Source organism: Macrosteles quadrilineatus, unplaced genomic scaffold, assembly GCF_028750875.1.
Source record: "Macrosteles quadrilineatus isolate MER2022 unplaced genomic scaffold, UCM_ALF_1.0 Scaffold_1__1_contigs__length_201487025, whole genome shotgun sequence".
Taxonomy (NCBI): Eukaryota; Metazoa; Arthropoda; class Insecta; order Hemiptera; family Cicadellidae; genus Macrosteles; species Macrosteles quadrilineatus.
Window position 1 is genome coordinate 70,673,080 of NW_026542594.1, and position 18,674 is coordinate 70,691,753.

The following is an 18,674-nucleotide window of genomic DNA, read 5'->3' on the forward strand; positions in this document are numbered from 1 at the left end:
TAAAATGCAGTGTTATATAAGTGGTAAATGAACATAATACTTGTTTCTTAGTGGTAAATAATTATTCATTAAAGTAAATATATTCTCAAGAGACGGAATAAATACTCATAAAGTAAATACTACGGTCGTAACACCAAAAACTTAAATTAACATAAAAATAACTCATAAAATATAAATACAAAAGGGCAAATCAATCACTAATTTTTCCATTGTGAAAGAAATTAAAGGTTAAGACAGGAATGGGAATTTTAAGTCTCCCGTTTCTCCCCGTCTATCTGGGGAATCCGCCGTGGCAGTTTCAGTGTTTCTAGCCCTCTAAAAAACACCCTTATAATCCTCACTAATTGCCGTGGCAGTTTCAGTATGGAGCATGATCGTAAAACGTCGTGGCAGTTTCGGTGTCCCCAGACAGACATGGAGGGGTCAAGATAACGCTAAAAGGAACGATAATAGTAAGGAATGTGATTCACTGGGTCGCCGGAATTTTACCCCCCTGGAATTTTACCCCCTGGGCAAAGCTGACGTCACTATGACGTAGTAACCTGAGTGGCCAAAAGTTTGTTCGCGGCCGGAATTTTACCCCCGCGGATTTCGAAGTCTAATGAAAATAGTCAGAGCGTGATTAATTCAATTAGCGATAAAAACCGGAATTTTACCCCCTGTCTATATAACAAGTGTTTAGACAACTGAAATGTACGGGCCGGATTTTTACCCCCCGGAATTTTACCCCCCGGAATTTTACCCCCGGAATTTTACCCCCCGGAATTTTACCCCCGGATTTTTACCCCCCGGAATTTTACCCCCTGGCCGATTTTAGAAATTGAATGATTGGTTTTATTATTTCTGTTTTTAATTAATTGTAAACATTTCATTATTTAGTGGCCTATCTTTATTTATTTATTTTGTAATCTCAACTAGGGTAAGTCAAACGAATTCGAAAAACAATGTATTGTTTGATAAAAACACGAAAAACAATGTTTTACCATGGTTGTATAATAAATCGTTAAAGAAATATTCGAAACAATTATCATTCAGTTGATTGTATATACGTCATATTAACCAAAAGCTGGCTTCAAAGATCGAATCCTAATACTTGAATCTCAAAATTAAAATTAAAAACATGTTCGATTAGTTAATGTCACAAATAAATTAAGATAGGCTACTTAATAATAAAATGTTTACTATTAAATTAAAACAGAATGAAGATAATTAATCATTCTCACTAATTTTATATCTAGCCAGGGGGTGAAATTCCGGGGGTAAAAATCCGGGGGGTAAAATTCCGGGGGTAAAATTCCGGGGGGTAAAATTCCGGGGGTAAAATTCCGGGGGGTAAAAATCCGGGCCGTACACTCTAGGTTTTTATAATTTGATGTGTTCTGATTAAATTCACAACCGTGAAAATATATTTTTAATTCAGCGTTTAATCCATCGAGCTGATGTCGCGAAACTCACAAGTTCGCGGCCGGAATTTTACCCCCTGGTTTGTGACGTCACGTTTGCCCAGGGGGTAAAATTCCAGGGGGATAAAAATCCGCTACCCCGATTCACTGACAGGGTTTCGAATTGGTGGGTAATTACCCACTTTGTGAGTATTTTAAGCTATAGTGGGTATTTTTGTGGGTATTCTATTTTAGTGGGTAAAATAGGGTATTTCATGCTCACTTCATGGTATTTTTCGTTTTTAGTGCATTGGGAAGTTTCTGCTTTAGCAGGCTTCATGTTTAGAATCAAACCCTAAAAACATTGGCAACTTTTTTGCGTTTAGCACAGCCTTTTTCTTCTTCCACTTCTTCTTCTTCGATAATTAATTAATTCCTTCTCCTTGATTGTGCAATGTGCAAGTGCAATTGGTGGATGTGAATGCGAATGATAGTCATACTCAAGCAAGAAGTATACCTAGTGATCTTTCCCTTGGGTTTTGGTTTATTACAAAAGCATTTCTCGAAGTTGATATTGAAATCTGGACATCTTGTATTTTTGCTTTTTATGTTGGCCTAGGCTTATAAAAACACTAACATGCCTTAGGCCTAAGTTAGCCTAGTTCTCAATTATTGTACAGTAGATTAGCCCTAGTGTAGTGAACCTATTAGAACATTTGCTTTGAAAACCATTAACCATGTTCACAGAACACCTTTGGGGGACGTTTGAACGAACAACCAAACAGACAAAACCTACGAGATGAGGCTAGGTCGAGGTTGGTCACGAATGATCTCTCACGCGAATCTAGCCAAACTAATCAAATATAACGTTTGGATAGTGCACATGAACCACAAATTTCAAATTATTGGTGACTGTCATTCTGTACGTTTGGGAGAGTTAATATTAAAAATAACGTCCAACTCGTCAGTGGAAAGACGGAAATTAATTTCTGTGTGGGGGGTAGTAAAATTGAAGATGCTATCACGTTATTCAGAGATAATAAAGATAAATTATGTCATGTCATAGTGTGTAATAGTATAAAAAGTTGCACAGAAGATAAGACAACAGAAAATGAAAAGAGCATATACCTAAAATATGGCACGTGAAATCTACAATAAGAAATGCATTTCCTCTAACACAAAATCAGGCACTACTCCGCAGTAAATCGGCAGCATTGTATGCTAGAGAAACTCTTACTCTCCACACAAAATGTGATACAGAAAAGATATTAAAAGAACGAAAAGTTAAAAGAAAAATTGTAGGTCCAAAATTGACAGATGAAGGATGCAAACTGCAGTCAATAAAAGAACACAGAAAACATGTCAAACTTGGTAGCAAACACAATAAGTCGGAGACTAAAATTGTATGGACTTGTTACAAGTAACCATTCCCCTAATGATTCCCCTTAAAAAGACTCACCAATAAAATTCTCACTTATATAGAAAAGGTTAAATGAACAGCCCCATGGATTGGCCAAGTAAAATTAGATTTACAAAAAGCAAAAATGTACTTAACTAGAAGATGTTATAGAAAAATTTTTAGAAATAAGGTAAAAGGTGGGTAGTTTTGTCAGAGAAAAGGCACCAAAGAAGCCAGGAACTAAATGGACAGAAGAGAGGAAAAGGAGACATGGAGAAAAGATTAAATAAGTAGGCATGGAAGAAAATGATATCAGAATGCTTTGCGTGATCCGTCTGGGTCCATTCGCGATAAGTAAGTATATATTCTTTACGGCATGAGGATGCCGATAATGGGATGAACCGCATTGTAAGTGGGCTCGAGAATACTATCATCTATCTATATATTTAATAGGCCAACATGAATTTTGTGATAGTTGTTTTGATCCGATGACCATGTTTAAGGTGTCATTGGATAGGTTGTGGCCTGTATATTTGCTATCAAACAAAAAATGTTTGAAATCTTCAAAGTTCCCATGTTATTGTTAGGGAGAAAATGTTTGTTTGGATTTGAACAGATGAATACTTTGAACAGTAATATTTGAAACAGCTGGTCATACTAAAATTGAAATTAATGGAACCATGAGCTATAAGGATTTATTAGATTTGTAGAAAAGAAGAAAATCCACTCTGTTTATGTGATTTAAAAATTGGAGTTTCACTGCAAAACACGTTTATAAAGGTGCAATGAATTTAAAAGCCAACTGACAGTACAGGAGTTACACTATTTGTTGTAATTTTTAAGATCTTTGTTTTACTGAAACAAAATTACAGGACATTATTTAATGAGTGAAGAATATCAATACTGCATCGAAGGAACAATTTAACTTTTAATCCGATTTGATCTATTGTAAGGGATGGCTATGGCACCTGTATTCTACTGTATCATTATTTATGATAGGTGCACAAGAATAATGATAAGAAGTTATTTATATTAGTTTTAAACATGTTTTTTTATCTCCGAAAAGAATATTTGATTATATCAGAAGAAAGGATGAAAACCCTACCTTTCAGGCAGGTCCCAACAATTCTAGAAAAAAACATTGATGTTGAGTTAAACAGGAATCTTGATATCGCCAGGCTTGATTAAGGAGTGACTGTACGTAAAGGAATGCATTTTGAAAACACGTGGAGGAAATGTGCAAAAATATTATAGGAGTCTTCGCGAAATTAGCAGAACAGGCCAGAGCTACTAAAATAGGCATGATTGGGAAGCATTTGATGACGTACAAAGGGTGTTGAGACAGCAATGCTTTACGGATACGAGTTCTGGGGTAAGGATGCTAGGAAGATAAGATTGAAAAGGCATATGCAAGAAGAGTTTTGTTAAAAGTAGGGAAATCATACAATGCCGTATCGCATGATTCGATTAGGGTTTAGCCGGAGCCATTCCACTCAACCTGTTCATTGAAAATAGCATTAGGATTTTGGAAGACATGGCCTGGGTAGGACTACGTCGGAAAGTAAGAGTACCAGAAGAGAGGAAACGTTAGATGAGTGGCAATTACGCTGGGAGCATATAAGAAAGAAAGGGAAACGTTCGGATATATACAAAACATAAAACATTATACAACTACCTACAATGGTGGTACAATGCAGGTTTATCAATAACCAGGATAAACATGGACAACCTTATGCGGATATAAGCCAGAAAATGTTTATAAAAAAACTAAAAACCAATACCAGCGTATGAAATATAATGAAATATTTACAGGAAATGTTGATTAATTATATCAAACTGTTATATACATCGTGAGTATTTCCATGAGTTACACACCGGTAATCTTTGAGTTGACTCTTTTAAACTCACTGTAAATATGACTGTTATTCGTTTTGAAATAAAATTCTGTAATACAATGCAATTGCTCGAATTCGAGCATCATGTAGTATGTACACTAGTTTTACTTTAATTCACTAAAACATTATCCATTTTCGCATGGATTTAAACAAAATTGTATTTTAACCATCTGTTTCTTGATGTAAACTAGAAAAAAATCAGATGATTGACAGCAGAACTATTGAGCACAAACTCTGAAATTAAAAAAAAACCTATTAGGACAAAGGGCTTTCACGGGATATCATCCAACCCTGCAAAACTGGCTGGGTAGCTGAATCGAAAGGTCGCCGGCTCGATCCTGAGAAAAGTCAGTAGCTTTTTGATGGTTCGAAACTGGACCCATAGTTGTTCCTGACCATTGGGCTTTAAATAAATGATCCTGACTAATGAAACCGCTGATCTTAGTCAGTAACAAAAGCTACACAGGTCATCACGCACCATTCTACACTCATCCTTCAATCATATTTGGGTTAAAATTAAATACGCACGTAGGTGGCGTCCCAATGTCAATGATTGATAATTGATATATAATAAAAAGGAACTATATAGAGGACTAGCAGAGTACCCGTCCTTCGTACGGGGTTGGCAGCCAACCCCGTACGAAGGACGGGTACTCTGCTAGTCCGGTTGGCATATAAGTATAAAATGCTTATTGCAGTTATACTCAAGCTTTGCGTTTGCAATTGGGGAGGACATATTTTGATCAAATTTGCTTCTTTAAATTTACGGTATACTTTAATATTACACATCTACCATAGCCACAATGTTCTACCACTTCACTAAACAATAGAGAAAAATAAATTATCAACAATTCGCAAAATATCACAAATTATTCATGAATTTAAAAACATAAACATAACTGTAAAGAGTCCAACTTTGACAGTTCTTACTGCGTATCACAGTTTTTTGTTGCTGCTTATTTCAAATAGTAAATGGTTCGAATTAGCTGTTTTCATAAATTCAGAAAAAATTATAGTGTTGCACCCTGTTGGTAAATCTTATAACTTTTAATGCTTTTGCATATCATAGAACCAATTTTTTTAGTTGAAACAGATGACTAAATTCTTTAATTTCCTTTAAAAATGAATACTCATAAGGTTAACATGGAGAGCTACAGAGCCACTGAGGTGGAGCCCGAAAGGATTTTTGTGGTAAGAATATGCCTAAATGTTAATCGTGAACGTGAGCTATCATCTTGCCAAATTTCAGCCAAATCCGTCCAGTAGTTTATGCGTGATTGAGCAACACACACACACACACACACACTCACAAACTTTCAGATTTATAATATTAGTAAGATAAGATAAGAGCATTGTTACCCAATATGCCCAAAAATATACAAATTTATGGGTCCGGGGCGATGTGCTGAATTCAAAAATACAACAAATTCTTTTAATAATACAGATGCCAAATTCTCAAAAAGCTTTGTAGACATGTATTTGGATAATATGTTTGAGTACAATTAAAACGATAGATTATAACGGAAGCCCTGCCCAATTTACTTATTTATTTACTGAAACGAAGGAGGTGCCAGAGTTTACAGTAAGTAAAACAGACAAACAAAATATGCAAAATTGTTCAGTTAGTTTAGTTGTTTGGAGTTAAGCGCTACAGGCAGTACGGGGCAACCGTTCCAGGTTCCAGTTTCAAGTAGATTGTGAAAGGGAAGAAAGGAACTATTTGCAGTTAAGATAATAGTTAACACACTCAATGATAATAGTGACCTAGTGTGATTTTCTGAAACGGCGAACGGCGGCAGCTGCAGCTGCTACGAGTTAGTAGCGCATGCACAGAAGGGTGGCTTTTCCCTGCAATGAAAGGCTCGCAATAGTCGGTTTTTCACCGTCGTGAAGTTAGCGGCTCTTTTCATCGGCGCTTTATCGGGTTGTAATAGATATGGGTTGGTACGCCTGCGGACGCAATTCAACGACAATACGGTGAGAAATGATGTTTTTACATTTATATAATATCAATTATACCTTGATAAAACGTGTATACAAGTTAAAACTAATTAATTGACGTATTTTAAAAGGCATATTTGAGACCGTATTGTACATTATACGTAGCTATGGCTTAACATAACGCGATCAATTAAAACTCCGAACATAAAAAGTGCACAATCTTTTTCCTAAGTCCATCACAAAAACTGTGATGTATTCTAATTAATGGTAATATACAATGTTTAGAATAATCAGTATGAGTATGATTGAGGCAGTCCCCTAAATTACGAAGTTATATGGCAAAATATATATGGTTGATAGGAACTCGCATCAGGAAAAAGTGCACAATGTTGACCCTAAGCCCATCACATCAAATTTGAGGTATTCTAATGGTAATATACAATGTTTAGAATAATCAGTATGAGTATGATTGAGGCAGTCCCCTAAATTACGAAGTTATATGGCAAAATGTATATGGTTGATAGAAACTCGCATCAGGGAAAAGTGCACAATATTGCCCCTAAGCCCAGCATATCAAATTTGAGGTATTCTAATGGTAATATAGAATGTGTATTATAATCAGCATGACTATGATTGAGGCAGTCCCCTTAGTTACGAAGTTATATGGAGAAATGTATATGGTTGATAGGAACTCGCATCAGGAAAAAGTGCACAATCTTTTTCCTAAGTCCATCACATCAACTTTGGGCAATTATATTGGTAATATAAAGCGTGTACAATAATCAGTATGAGTATGATTGAGGCAGTCCCCTAAATTACGAAGTTATATGGCAAGATTGTGCACTTTTTCCTGATACCTAGAGTTCCTATCAACCATATACATTTTGACATATAACTTGTTAATTTAGGGGACTGCCTCAATCATATACTCATACTTTGATTATTGTACACGCTTTATGTTACCATTATAATTGCTCAAAGTTGATGTGATGGACTTGGGAAAAAGATTGTGCAGTTTTCCTGATGCGAGTTTCTATCAAACATAGGCTATACATTTTGCCATATAACTTCGCAATTTAGGGGACTGGCCCAATAATACTCATACTGATTATTCTTAACATTGTATATTACCATTAGAATAGCTCAAAGTTGATGTGATGGGCTTAGGAAAAAGATTATGCACTTTTTAATGTTCGGAGCTTTAATTGATCGCGTTATGTTAAGCCATAGCTACGTATAATGTACAGTGCGGTCTCAAATATGCCTTTTAAAATACGTCAATTAATTAGTTTTAACGTGTACACACGGGATCCCTTCAAGTAGGTAACCTTTCAAACTGGTGAAGGGACCTACCTGCCCGATATTGAAATCGGTCAGGTTGGTTACTTTTCAATTTGGTGAGGTAATGAACGCCCTCTTGCTCTTGTGGTGGGGGCATCGACTGCTCTCATTGGCTGCAAGGTTTCTGGGGGAGGGAGTAGTTGTTATGGGGTGAACAGTGCTGCCAACCCAAAAGTCTGGAGCAATAAACATTCCCATACAAGGGTAATGTTATGTGGGTAATTCATCTTGCGAACCTCATATTCGAGCAATAATCAAATTTATAAATTTGTATTGAGTATCTTGATCTTAACTGATTCAAACGATAAATATCTCAAATTAAAACCTTTAATTAACTTACTATTTTGCGTCAAAAACATGAAAAAACATAAACAATAGTGGACCTATTGATTTTTAATCATAGAAAACCCTTATAAAAAATAATTTATATGTTGGTTGTTCACATTGCAATTGCTTGTAGTCCGTCCGATTTGGATAACTAATTAATAGCTTAAATGAAAGCCGGCATTTCACTGAAGGTTCTTAGACCAAAATATGTAGGATTATAGAATTATAACTGGTGAAATGCATCTTAAATAGCAGTAAAAATTCGAAAAAGTCAAATATGTTTTTTGGACGAGTAATACAGTAGATCAATATATATGCCGATGCTTAGAGTGAAATCTGTGCACACCTTCAATTCGAGACCTCAATCATGAAAATCGGTTAAATTTATTTTTAAATATAAGAAGATTGACTCTATTAACGTTTAAAGAAAAGTATCACCGTTTTACAACAAATTGTGTAGCAGTTCCGGTTAATGATAACAACCTATACTGAATTGAAGCTTTAGAATAGAAGATTTCAAATGTTTACGGGAGCAAGCTCCTAAAATGTAATAATATCGGTAGCTATACTTGCGATAGTACACTTGATAGGTTTTTAACAGCTTTTATTGATTTATGCATTATTATTATATCATAAATAATGCTATTTATAAAATAAAAGATTGGTAATCATATGGTTAAACTTACCGCGGACACTGACTAGTTTTTATAGGTGGTGGAACAAGCAAATTTTCACAGTTTTGAATGTAAACCTATTTTACTCGAAATATGTTTGAGATAGAAAAACACTCTTGAAATACAAAAGTTGTGGATAGTTTATTCTACACTACCGATCTTCCATAAGATTTAAGATCCAAGCATTGTAGCTTATAAGTTACAGACCAAAATATAATATCTTGCATACTCGAATTTCTTCTGAAATAGATTTAATCCCCTAAACCACCCTTGAATTTAGAACTTTGCAAAACCCCCAACTTTGTACATCTACACCATATACATGGATTGTCGTCGCAATGCAAAATTTTATTATTCTAGGTCTTATATATGTTTTGAGATACATTATAGTGATCATTTGTCAGTGATATTATGCCAATCAATATAAAGGTAGGTCAATGGAAAGCATTTATCTACGTGGTGATCGGATGCATAGCAGCTTCAAAACGGATACGTCACAAAATTCGTGTTTGCCTATTAAATATATTGGGTATCTATATTTAATATATAGATACCCAATATGCCTATAAACATTCAAACTTATGGGTCATGGGTCAATTTGCTGCACACAAAATCCAACAAAGTCTAATAATAGTAATAATATAGATACGTATAAGGTTAAGGAAACTCCAGAACCACTTGGGTGGAACCCAAAAGTCAGATCAGGATAAAAACTAATTAGTTTTTCTATTTAATGCCTGAAGAATCAGTACACCAAATTTCAACGTTCTAGCTAGTCTGGAAGTTGGATTAGTAATGAATCATTGAGTGAGGGCTTTTACTTTTATATGTTAAGATTATTAGCTAAATATAACACATATGAAAGGTACAAAATAAAATCCATAAGTTAAATACAGTAGTAGAATATATAAAAACGGAGCTCCAGACAAAGTTGTCTTTAAAATTTTAAATAGGTGTTGCTGCAGACTTTTAATTTTATTCAGCGAGATTACGCCCCTGAATTTAGTGTTACTCCCTCAATATGACAACACTGTTGGATAAATCTAGCTCAGTGGGATAAATGCAGGGATGCAGCAGGCACTTGTAGAGCGAAATTTCCCACAATTTCCATGTAACCGTTTGACTGGTTTTCAGGTTATGTGACAAAATCCAAAACACAATTGAACATAGGATGCACAATAAATCGGATGTGTTTACTTTTGGGCTATTGACTTAATTATTACATCAAACAATTAAATGTATACAATTGTATCAATTGTATTAAATGAACTTGTGTACCCGTTGCGAAATAGAGCGTTCTATAGCTAGCCGCCATATCCGTGCTTCGTTAATGGAGCGCTAAAGAGAATAATTTATTGTTATGTTCCATAGATCTGTTGTATGAAAAGTTAAATAACTCATAAAATAAATGCCTAACATTTGCATTTAAAGCATCAAACGAATTATTTTCAAAAACGTGTTTTATATCAACTAGGCAGCTAGCTGTTATCCACGGGCTTCACCCCGTTCCGTTTGACTTCATAAGTATTAATAACACTATTGATTGGATAAGTTAAGTTAACGGATAATCATTTAGCGTTGATCTTACTAAACAACATCACAGATGCAATTTACGGACTTGAGAGGCCACCAATTCTGGACCTGCCCTTCAGATTTTTGTAAAGAGTTTTATCGAAAAATTTGTTGTTAACAGCTATTTTTAATGTTCAAAAGTTACTTTGTTGTATTGCATTGCATATTTATCATGAAAATATGCAATTTCAAAAGAATTTCAAAAGAAATTTACAGATATTTTTAGTTGTACATATTCTTTAAAGACATCAAGAGAGTTATCAAGATCCCTTAGTTCGCTGACGAAATAAATCTGTTTGTGGAAAGTTGCTTCCCTCTATGATTATGAGTCATTTTGCCTTAGGCTTAATACTTTAATTTGAAATGGCAACCATACAAACTACAAAGTAGGTATTTTAAGCCAAGTACCAGTATGCATGGAGATGAGTGTAGGATGGATGAGTGGCACGATTTGTAGATCCTTGTTAGTGACTAAGGCTGACATATTCCTTAGACACAACTGTCAATTAATAGCCCATACTTTGGGCTAATGGAAACTATAGGGACCTACAGTTCATACGAGTAGTAGAATCCGAACCACATTTTTCCTTGGTATAAAAAAATTGGTCTAATTATCAGGATAGTACTGCGGATAGTCGTAGTAAGGGCGTTAATTCAAACCACGAAGTATCACATCCACAGTACATGCCTATAAATATCCACAACTCGACCTCTTATAGTAGCTGAATTACAGGATGACACCACCGTCTCAGTCTCTTAATGATGTCTTAGCTAAGACTTGACCAAAGATAATGGTTGATTCCACCAAGAATAAGTTAAAAATTGTTGGCATTAACAAAAATCTCTGGATATTGACTATTTCCCAGATTCTTATTGACTCGCCATGTGCATTTGGGCTTTGGGCCAGACATTCAGCACATCTGTGCCAAGACCTCTGGCACTCTCAAAATGATCTGCAGTGCAAGACACTGTTTGAGCATCCATGATTTTTGTATCCATACCTGCTATATATCCAGTATAATTTTTATGTGCGGCAACAACTAGGGTCTTCGGTCTTACTGGTCGCTTTTACCAGCACAGCCTTTTTCAATGTCTTAGGCCCCCAATACAGGAAGAATGAGCGTACGCCTAGTATAAATTGTCCTTAAAGTAGTTCTCGTATGTCAAGAAGTTTACAACATAGATTTACATTGTAAGAAAGGGGATTAACCCCGTACCCACAGTGCTCATCTAAGCAGATACTCTGTTTACATTACACTTATAGTCCTCGCCACCCTAAGTTGAGGCAGCCCAAGGCCGCACGGCGTATATCTAGTGGTAGATAATTCTGAAAAATAGTTTAGATTTCCTAACAATTATTTCTTCTTATGAACTTCAGAATCACAATGCTTTGGAGTTTTTTTTATCAACTATGACTATTTATTTTTTATTTTTAGATAACCTAGGTATAAAAAAAATTACTCTCGGCCGTGCGCCCTCTGGGACCTTGCGCCCATAGGCCCGGGCCTATTGGGAAATCCGGCCCTGTATATAACTAAAGTTTTGTAAAACAAACAAGTCATATAGTTTGTCAGTAACTCATTCTTTTAAATTTTTCATTGATTTTCTTTTCTTGTAAATTATAATGTTGTAAATTTATTTATCTTATTATTGTTGATCTTTGCATTTTCAAAGTTTTCTTTTGCTTTACTTTTGTTGTTTTTCTTAATTTAATTTTGTTCATTACACGTTGAGCAACACCCTCTTAAGCAGTCTTATGTCTCATTAACCTAACACCTCTAGACTATGAAGTTCAAACATTTATTCAGAGGAAAATTCTTGAGTGATTTTATTGGGTTGGCTAAATAGAGTTTTTGTTTCAACTTTTGAATTACTTATTTCATTTTTACAGTACACTCAAACACCAATTTTTTTTTATTTTACTAGCTACTTATTAACTTTGCTTCTTAAGATTGGCACTCGCATATATAATATAATTATAAATATCAATTTATCTTTATGTATAGTTATCTGAGACATGTACGAACAAGAACAATAAAAAATATATCTAAATACCCCCGCCGCAGCAAACCTGCAGACTAAGCGAATTTCCATTTGACTGATTGGATTTACACTGAAATGTCTACTTAAAAATTTAACATTTATTCCCGATTTAAATAGAATTAGTTTAACAAGTACTTAGGTTTGCTGCATATGGGAGGGTAAAATTGTTTTTTTTTTTTTGTAAAATGTTAATAGTTAGTAAGAAATAAAAACATTTTCCAAATTTGATCAAAATATGATCATAAACAAGCAAACTACAACAGTTTACTTATTCTCCATAAGAATAACATGGGAATTTTAAATTTACAATTTTTTGGAATTTTCTCCGTAACCGTTAGGCGCATAATAACGCTTCAATATACTAAATTATTTGTTTTTTTAAGCTCTACAAAATGGTTTGGAAATAAATTGCAAAATTTTAAGTTTTTTGGGTCAAAAATGGGAAAAACCTATTTTTACCCCATAAAACCCCCCGTAAACACCCGTTCCCATGGTCCGATCATGCTGGATCGCGAACTCGTTCGAATAAACTTAGGTTTACACGTTTGTACCAAATTTCATCAAAATCGGATCATTTTTGCTTGAGTTATCGTGCTGACGGACACATATATATATATATATATAAATATATATATATATATATATATGAATTTGAACGGATGGTGTTTTTGGCCTCTAGGGACCTCAAAACGAAAAAAAAAATCGGTCCCGCGTCCAGGTCTTACCATGAGTACTACGGTAATAGCTTATTCCCTATATGGGAAATTCGCTAAAAAAGAATATTTTATCTATAAAACTGTCAAAATAGTTAGAAGATCAAAATAAAATATATAATCATTTCTACATGTTTTCTTTACAAATTACAGAGAAGTTTACTGGTAAGAATTTTAACAAAATTAACTGCTCTAGATAAATATAAGGTTTATTGGTAAAGTATAAAAACAGTACATAACAATAAAAGGCAACATATAATAATAACTATAGCTGCCCTGTACAGCGGCCAACCTTCTCCATAATATTTTTGTCCAGAGCTGGGGCTACATCTTTCTTCCTGAAACAAACATTTTAATCTTGGTAAAGAAAGTCACAATTTTAAAATACTCAGGGGTACCAAATTATGCGGGTTGGTGTAGTTGGTAGTTTCAAATAAAAAGGTCTTATTTTACAATAAATTACCACCATAGGTACCCTTAACTAAAAGTTTTTAACTGGTTTATTCTGCCTACAAACGTGCGACACAAACTCGATCTTTGAGGGGCTTTCATTGCTTGTTAAAGACACATGTTAACCTCTTGCCACATTACCAAGAGTTATTCTTCTTAAGAAGAATAACTCTTGTTAATGTGGCAAGAGGTAGATATCTTCCTGAGGAGGATCTAATTGGGAAGCTACAGGCTTTTATCGGACGCCTGAACTTGTAACTTCAAGAAAACAACTGTATGGGGTGTGCAATAATTTTATTTTTGGATGAAGTGCTTTATGGTCTTGGCCTGCCCCTGTTAACAGTTTTAACAGGATCAGCAACAGGTAAATTAAACCTTTTATATTTTGTCTAGGCCTATATTTCCCTGATCAAGTTAGTGCAAAGAAGTTTTTGTTGAATAATAGTTGTAAAGGCTTTAATTTCCTGAATTGAAATAAGTACCTGGGGACCGAGCCATGGCGTAGTTTATTTTGATTGTAAAAGCAATATACAGGAATGGATGCTTTAGAAGAATTTGAAATTTATAAAACTATCAAAATTCAAGCTAACACATTATTAAACGACAAAATCAGTTTACAGTCTAACGCTCTGTATGATACTCTAATAAAAAAACAAGAACAGCTGATGAACAAGGAGCCGAGCTGTACAAAGTCCACTTCCCAACCATCTTCCGCATCGCAGTCATGACCCTCATCTGCAACTGTGCGCACGATATTGGGGTTGCACATTGTAAGTTTTTGTCAGTAAGCCTACTCGTTTTGTTCATAAAACGTCTATGACTGTAAATAGTATATGTCCGTGTTTCGCATTTTAACTCTTGATGACCCTTTCGAAGTAACAGTGTTAAATGTCCTCGTACAAGATCTCATGATGAGGACTTAAGTCCTTAAAACCCGTAATCTATAAGGACTAAACAGGATCAATCTGGCAGTACTGAGGTAATTTTATACCTTTTATAGTTGGTTCATTGATCTTGAGACAAAACAACTCAAATATGAAAATGAATATTATGTTATTATTTTAACGTAAACAGTAGGGCAATTACAATGTTGGTCATAATTGTTTTTATATAGTAGGCCAACATTTGGTAGCTTTTGTTCATAAATTCGGACTACTTAACAACTGTTTGGATTAGGCGGTATAGTTCATCTTCCCGTTGCGAAGCACGGGCACAAAAGCTAGTAAATTATTAAGTGATTTAATAAATAACTCTATATATAATATTTACAATAAACTATACCTTCAAAAACCTGGCTGTTTAACGGATGATATGGCAGACATACACTTATCTCACTAGGTGCTCTTCCTTAAGTTCTTTTACGGAGTACAGCGGCCTATAAATTAGTATTCCTTTCAGCGCCTTCTGAAGGAGGGTGCATCCATCTCCTGCAAATGAGTAGGCAGTTATGAGTTGTAGTTAATAGTAGAACGAGGATAGCTATTCTAGGTACGTTTGAGACGACAGCAGGAAATGTCTATATTTTGTGCTCTTCTGGTATAGTACTCCTGCACCCCAGTGGCGGATCCAGAGGGGGGGGCAGTCGCAGTTTGGAAATATATGTCATATATTTTTGACTGCATGTAATACAGTAGTGCATACAAATTGCGTAAAATAATTTGTCACACTAACTTAGGACAAAGAAATGGTATAAAACTGCCATTTTTGAAGACTTAGTTTAAACAAATTTTTGGAGAGGGAGGGGGTACCCCCGAACCCCCTCCCCCTTGTGACTGTTCTAGATCCACCACTGCCTGCACGTCATCTTTTCTAGGGTCAGGATATCAAGCACTACGCCGTGAGTACCCTTAAGCTACATTTCCATTCCTACAAGTCGCAGGCACAAGTCGAGGCACATGTCGCACGTAGTTTGTCATGCCGTTTCCATTCCAGGCACAAGTCCCGCGACTACAACTGGCAGACAAGGCAGTGTTCTCTTTTATTGTGATGTGGTGAGGTTCGGTGGCTGATTTTGATTATATTGTGTTCTACAAATCACCATGGATGACATAACAGCCTCTGCTTTTTTATTTATGGCTGGTGCATACAATGAACTTAGAAGAAAACTACCTAGATAGTGGATAAGAAGTTTTTTGGCTAAGAGCATTGGAAGGTGCATTTAATCAATTGATGAGAGATTTGCGTGTACAAAGTGGCTTCGAAAATTCCCTCCAACGGACTCAACGAAATTTGAGGTTATGATTACCTGTCATTTATGAGCATGCGGTAGTTTGGAGGACCTGCGCATGCGCGAGTTGCAGGCACATGTGCCCGCGGCTCGGGCACATGTTTTGTCGCACAGTCGGCGGGCACAAATTTGTACCGCGACTTGAGCCAGGATGTTTCCATTCCTACAAATTTGGAGATTTGTGCCGGCACAAATTTGCAGGAATGGAAACATAGCTTAAGATCCTTTAAGATTGGCCGGCAATGATCCAAATGCCACACAACTGTAATCCTAAAGGTTCTGAACAGCATCGTTGTATCATCTGCAAATAATAATGTTTTCCCATTCAGATTAAGGCAGGATTTTGTATAGGTTAGGCCTAACTTATACCCTTAACCTCATTGACGGGTAGGGCAGTCAAAATCGAAGCAAAAATTAAAAGCCGAGTAGGCTAAGTTTATGGGAAGATTTCATTAGCTTAGTGTAGCCTAATGTTTTTAATGTCATAAAATAAAAATGTCTTAAAATATTATTAGACTAGCCTAGGCTATTCATGGGGTTACAGCTCTTTGGCTTGATGCATTGAAATGGATTTGATAAAGTAGAACTACATATTACAACAAGTACTATTACCCCTGATCTATTTAACTGCACAACTATACTTATTATTTATTTTAACGTTGATAGAGCCTATATATTTGATAGGCTATGCATAAAAAATGTGACTGTGATAATAGGCCTATATCGCTATTGATCAAGTAGCCTATATACCGTGAGTTAATGTGTCTCAGACGAAGTCTATACCTAGTAATCAGTGATTATTCAACGACCAATAAAATGGGCCTACTTAATTACTTGATGTCTTTAAGATGGCTAAGTTATTTCGTTAGTAGTATCAACTAAGTTTAGACTAACCTACAAGGTTTATTATCACACATAAAAATGTTTTGATGGCCGTTGCCCTGGTGGTAGGTTAGTTGCGCATTTGCTACCTACAAAATCCGGGCCCTGTAGGGTGGGTTATAATGCGTTAGAATGGCGATAAACTTAGGTTAGTTGCCCGTTGACGCCTTGAACAATAGATCTCTTGAAATTGTAAAGAGCAATGAAGCGTAGGCCTACGAAAAAGCCAGTCTACCGAAATATGCAAATCATTATGAATTTAATGTGTACCATGTAACCTTGTCAAGTTATAGCCATCCACCTCCACCTGTCACGTAAAGCCACAATAATCAAAGAAAAAATCACACTACTCCAGCTGCTGAGATTATCAAATACGTATAGGCTATGCTATAAAATGCTAAAAACTCAAATGGTAAACTAAAACTGTCATACGAAAAACTTTATACTTTGTCAACATCTTATAAAAATCAAATTAAAAAAAAAAACTAGTGCACTTTTTGCTTGAAATCGATCAATAGTCTAGTACCTGAAGTTATATTAAAACTAATAGTCATAATTTCCTATGAGTTTAAAAATCCAACTAAAAGCACAGTATGCAACTAATGGATAGACTAGGCCTATTTGATGTATCGATTCATTTGGTTAGCTAAGTTAGGTTAGGTTAACTTTACTAACCAAACTTGATAACTCATATTGAATGAAATAATCGATTTATCGATCGATATATTTATTCGAATTATAGTGTAGGACATAAGGCATAAAGTGCAGTTTAATTTTAAAATAGATATAGATAGGCCTAGCCTACGGTATTTTAAATATCGATTATTAATCAATATTTTCAATTTGATAGTTTCAATCGATATTAGCGAAGCCTAGGAAACTGTACCCCCAATTTATTTTATAGGCTACCAGAAACTAATTTGAATTTGCTTGAAACATTAAATTCTAATGACCATGTCCATGTCAATAAGTTACACCTTTCAATTTTGTGATGACAAAAATGGTTCTTTAAACTGTAGTAGTTGTTGTAACTTAGGCCTAAATTGAAAATACACACCTAAAATACAAATTTGTATGACAATTGATATAGACAAACAATAAATTCTCCAAAACAAATTCCAACCTCAAACTTAGAGCAGCAGCAGATCTATAAGAGAGAAGAAGAAGAAGAAACGCAGAACAGAACAAGAAACTAGACGAAGGAAGCCAGGATCTGTTCTGGGACCTTTCTTTTTTATAATTGCCATTAATGATCTTCCAAAGAATCTTAAATCTAGGTCAGTAATATATGCTGATGACACATCAATTTTTGCTAAAAATTCAGACAAAATAGAACTCTTCAGTGAAATCAGTGAAGCCCAGGGAGATGCTCTAAACTGGTTCTTCACAAATTAACTTCTCTGTAACCAAAGTAAAACCCAAAACATTATTCTTAGCACCTCCTTAAATCTGGACCTACAAACAGTAAAGCTATTAGGTATTCATATTGATTCCAAGCTGTCTTGGCATGCTCACATAAACAACCTCTGTAAAAAGATTTCACGGGTCAGTTATCTTTTTTGGAAGCTGAGGGATTCTGTGTCAGATGTATACCTCAGAATGACTTACTTTGGTTTATTTCAATCTCATTTATCTTATGGACTGGTTCTCTGGGGACATGCAACGGCCGTATCAGATGTGCTTCTGATTCAGAAAAAAGTTCTTAGAATCATGTGCAGAGCTAATAGATTGGACCACTGTCGACCTTTATTCAGACAAATGAAAATTTTAACAGTAACTAACTTATACATTCTACATATTCTAATTTACACTAAAACTAATCTTCACC

The 18,674-nt window shown here is 35.2% G+C and overlaps 1 long non-coding RNA gene across 2 annotated transcripts; it reads right to left on the bottom strand.

Moving 5' to 3' along the window:
- Positions 1-13,475: 13,475 nt before the first annotated feature.
- LOC128983002 (uncharacterized) lies at positions 13,476-17,995 on the bottom strand. Of its 2 annotated transcripts, none has more exons than XR_008489775.1 (3): positions 17,904-17,995; positions 15,019-15,164; positions 13,476-13,625 (listed from the first exon to the last, which is right to left on the bottom strand). It is a non-coding gene; the product is annotated as an uncharacterized LOC128983002 (long non-coding RNA). The 2 variants fall into 2 exon arrangements; XR_008489776.1 differs by having other exon boundaries at positions 17,970-17,986.
- Positions 17,996-18,674: the final 679 nt, after the last annotated feature.